Below are 4,885 nucleotides of genomic sequence, written 5' to 3' on the forward strand. Positions count from 1 at the left end.
GGGAAATCACAGAAGCATCACCTTTCACGATAGCCACAAAGAGCATAAAATATCTTGGGGTAACCCTGACCAAGGAAGTGAAAGATCTATTTGACAAGAACTTCAAGTCTTTGAAGAAAGAAATAGAAGAGGACACCAGAAAATGGAAGGATCTCCCTTGCTCTTGGATTGGGAGGATCAACATAGTAAAAATGGCAATTCTACCAAAAGCAATCTATAGATTCAATGCAATCCCCATCAAAATCCCATCAAAATTCTTCACAGATCTGGAGAAGACAATAATCAACTTTATATGGAAAAACAAAAAACCCAGGATAGCCAAAACAATCTTATACAATAAAGGAACGTCTGGAGGCATTACCATCCCTGACTTCAAACTCTATTACAGAGCTACAGTATTGAAAACAGCTTGGTATTGGCATAAAAACAGAGAAGTCGACCAATGGAATCGAATAGAAGACCCTGACTTTAACCCACAAACATATGAACACCTGATTTTCGATAAAGGAGCTAAAAGTATACAATGGAAAAAAGAGAGCATCTTCAACAAATTGTGCTGGCAAAACTGGATGTCAATCTGTAGAAGAATGAAAATAGACCCATATCTATCACCATGCACAAAACTCAAGTCCAAGTGGGTGAAAGACCTCAATATCAGTCCAAACACACTGAACCTGATTGAAGAGAAAGTGGGAAGTACTCTACAACACGTGGGCACAGGAGACCACTTCCTACGTATAACCCCAGCAGCACAGACAGTAAGGGCCTCATTGAATAAATGGGACCTCCTGAGACTGAGAAGCTTCTGTAAAGCAAAGGACACTGTCGCTAAGACAGAAAGGCAACCCACTGACTGGGAGAAGATCTTCACCAACCCCACAACTGACAAAGGTCTGATCTCCAAAATATATAAAGAACTCAAGAAACTAGACCGTAAAAGGCTAATCAACCCAATTATAAAATGGGGCACTGAGTTGAACAGAGATCTCTCAACAGAAGAAGTTCAAATGGCCAAAAGACACCTAAGGTCATGCTCAACTTCCTTAGCGATCAGGGAAATGCAAATCAAGACAACTTTAAGATACCATCTTACACCTGTCAGAATGGCGAAAATCAAAAACACCAATGATAGCCTTTGCTGGAGAGGTTGTGGAGAAAGGGGTACACTCATCCATTGCTGGTGGGAATGCAAACTTGTGCAACCACTCTGGAAAGCAGTGTGGAGGTTTCTCAGGAAATTTGGGATCAACCTACCCATGGACCCAGCAATACCACTCTTGGGAATATACCCAAGAGAGGCCTTATCACACAACAAAAGTATATGCTCTACTATGTTTATAGCAGCATTGTTTGTAATAGCCAGAACCTGGAAACAACCTAGATGCCCTTCAATTGAAGAATGGATGAAGAAAGTATGGAATATATACATATTAGAGTACTACTCAGCAGTAAAAAACAAGGACTTCTTGAAGTTTGCAGGCAAATGGATGGAAATAGAAAACACCATCCTGAGTGAGGTAAGCCAGACCCAAAAAGAGGAACATGGGATGTTCTCACTCATATTTGGTTTCTAGCCATAAATAAAGGACATTGAACCTATAATTCGGGTTCTTAGAGAAGCTAAATAAGAAGGAGAACCCAAAGAAAATCATATAGGCATCCTCCTGAATATTAAACTTCATCAGGCGATGAAAGGAGACAGAGACAGAGACCCACATTGGAGCACCGGACTGAAATCTCAAGGTCCAAATCAGGAGCAGAAGGAGAGAGAGCACAAGCAAGGAACTCAGGACCGCGAGGGGTGCACCCATACACTGAGACAATGGGGATGTTCTATCAGGAACTCACCAAGGCCAGCTGGCCTGGGTCTGAAAAAGCCTGGGTCAAAACTGGTCTCGCTGAACATAGCGGACAAGGAGGAATACTGAGACCTCAAGAACAATGGCAATGGGTTTTTGATTCTACTGGACCTATTGGTTTCGTGGGAGCCTAGGCAGTTTCGTGGATGCTCACCTTACTAGACCTGGATGGAGGTGGGTGGTCCTTGGACTTCCCACAGGGCAGAGAACCCTGATTGCTTTTTGGGCTGACGAGGGAGGGGGACTTGATTGGGGGATGGGGAGGGAAAGGGGAGGCGGCGGTGGGGAGGAGACAGAAATCTTTAATAAATAAATAAATAAATAAATTAAAAAAATTAAAAAGCCAAATAAAAAGAAAAGAAAAAAAAAGAAAATCACTCCTTTGCCTTTTATCTATGTTCAAATGAAGAACGTAGATGCTAGGGTTAGGGAGACTTGGTAAGGAATGAATTCTGCACTAAGACCACAGGAAGAGAAAGGCTTTGTTGGAGAAATGGTGATCGTATCTCTGTGTGCCTACTGAGTTGTTGTGTGAGCACTCAGCATGTTACATACACTACTTCATTCTCAAAATAATCTTTGAAGGGGACGCTATTATTGTTCCCTCTTCCAGGCTGGAGACAGTGTGCTATAAAGGACAGAACTGGAACAAGTGGAGTGATGTGCCTGTTACAAGAATGCTAAACTTTTGATTTTGACAACAGTTTTTTTGTTTTTGGGTTTTTTTTTTTTTCAAGACAGGGTTTCTCTGTAGCTTTGGAGCCTGTCCTGGAACTCCCTTTGTAGACTAGGCTGTCCTCGAACTCACAGAGAGCTCCCTGCCTCTGCCTCCCGAATGTTGGGATTAAAGGCGTGCGCCACCACCACCCAGCCTTGACAACAGTTTTATGACAATGTAAGAGAATGTCATTGTCCATAATAAATGCACCCGAAACTATTGAGGAATAAAGGAGAGAGATGTTCTTAATGTCATCCTCAAATATTTCAGAGAGCAATAGCTCTCTGTGTGATGTGTAGATAAGGACACGGGTACACTCACAGAAGGAAAAGGAGGAAGGGAGGGAGGGAGAGAAGGAGGGAGGGAGGGAGAGAAGGAGGGAGGGAGGGAGAGAAGGAGGGAGGAAGGGATGGAGGGAGGGAGGGAGAGGAGGGAGGGAGGGACGGAGGGAGGGAGAGAAGGAGGGAGGGAGAGAAGGCATTCATTTTCCACAATCATGGAGAATGGTACCCAAGGTGAAGATAAGTAGCCCAGGTTCTGGCAGAAGCTGCTCCTGGCTTGCAGGTGACTTTCTTCTCGTAGTAGTCATGCCTCACTGGTGGTAAAAATAAATAAATAAATAAATAAATAAATAAATAAATAAATAAATAAATACTCTCTACTGTGTTCTCATAAGAACACCAGGAAGCTGAACATTTTCAAGGCAGGATGGATAATGGGATGAGGATAGCAACAGTGTTACGAATGAAAAACAAATATCTGTTAAGAATGCACTATTTGGGTCAGGTTGCCTCTCACTCAGAATGATTTCTACGAGCTCCATCTCTTTGGCTTCAAATTTCCTGATATCATTATTTTTACCGCTGAATAATACTCCATTGTGTAAATGTACTACATTTTGTTCAACCAATCTTCAGTTGAGAGGTATCTAGGTTGTTCCATGTTCTGGCTATTACAAATAACGTGACTATGAACATGGTTGAGCAATTACCTTTGTGGTATGATTGAGCATCCTTTGGGTATATGCCCAAAAGTGGTATTGCTGAATCTTGATGTAGATTGATTTCCAATTTTCTGAGAAATCACCATATTGATTTCCAAAAGGGCTGTACGAGTCTGCACTCCCATCAACAGTAAAAGAGTGTTCCCCTTGCTCCACATCCTCTGCAGTATAAACCGTAATTTGTGTTTTTGCTCTTAGCCATTTTGACTGGTGTAAGATGGTGTCTCACAAGCCGTTTTGATCTGCACTTCCCTGATGGTTAAGGATGTTGAGCATTTGAAGTGTTTCTCTGCCATTTGAGATTCTTCTGTTGAGATTTCTCTGTTCATATCTGTACCCCATTTTTAATCGGATTATTTGGGGGTTTTGATATCTAGTTTCTTGAGTTCTTTATATATTCTACTCACTTGCAAATGGATATTAGCTGTAAAATAAAGGCTAACCATGCTACAGTCCACAGACCCAGAGGGGCTGGGTAACAAGGATGTCCCAAGGGGTGGAGGATGCATGGATCTCCCTGAGATGGGGAAATAGAAGAGATCTCCTGGGTGCACTGAGAGTGGATGGGGATGGGAGCTGGAGGGATCAGCTAGAGGGGTGGATAGTGTAGGAGGTCCTTCTGCTTGTGTGTTGCTTTCATTTGTTAATGAATAAAGAAATTGCCTTGGCCTAGTTAATAGGGAAGAACTTAGGTAGGCAGGGAAGACAGAACTGAATTCTGGAAGGAAGAGAGATGCCATGGAGCCGCCAGAGACAGACCCTAATCTTTCCTGGTAAGCCACTGCCATGTGGCAATACACAGATTAATAGAAATGGGTTAAATCAAGATGTGAGAGTTAGCCAATAAGAGGCTAGAGATAATGGGCCAAGCGGTGATTTAATTAATACAATTTCTGTGTGGTTATTTTGGGGCTAAGCTAGCCGGGCGGTTGGAAAGAACAAACGGGCCCTCTCTCTACAACAGGTGGATGGAGGGGGAGAGTGTTGAAAGAGATGACTGGAAACAGGGGACATTTGGGGGTCAGGCAGAAACCTTATGCAAGGGAAACCCCAGCTAAGACTCCTAGCAGTAGTGAATACGTAGCTTGACCTGGCCATCTCCCGTGATCAGAGTGGTGACTGTCCCAGTGGTCATCAGAGAGCCTTCATCCAGTAACTGGTGGAAACAGATGCAGAGACCCACAGCCAAACATTAGGTTGAGCTTGGGGGATCCTGGTGAAGAGAGGAAGGAAGGATTGTAGGAACCAAAGGGGGAGGGGTCAAAAATACCACAAGAAAACCCACTGAAACAACTAGCCTTTCTA

Source organism: Alexandromys fortis, unplaced genomic scaffold (genome assembly GCF_014885135.2).
Source record: "Alexandromys fortis isolate MF-2015 unplaced genomic scaffold, M_Fortis_MF-2015_v1.1 scaffold_116, whole genome shotgun sequence".
NCBI classification, from domain to species: Eukaryota; Metazoa; Chordata; class Mammalia; order Rodentia; family Cricetidae; genus Alexandromys; species Alexandromys fortis.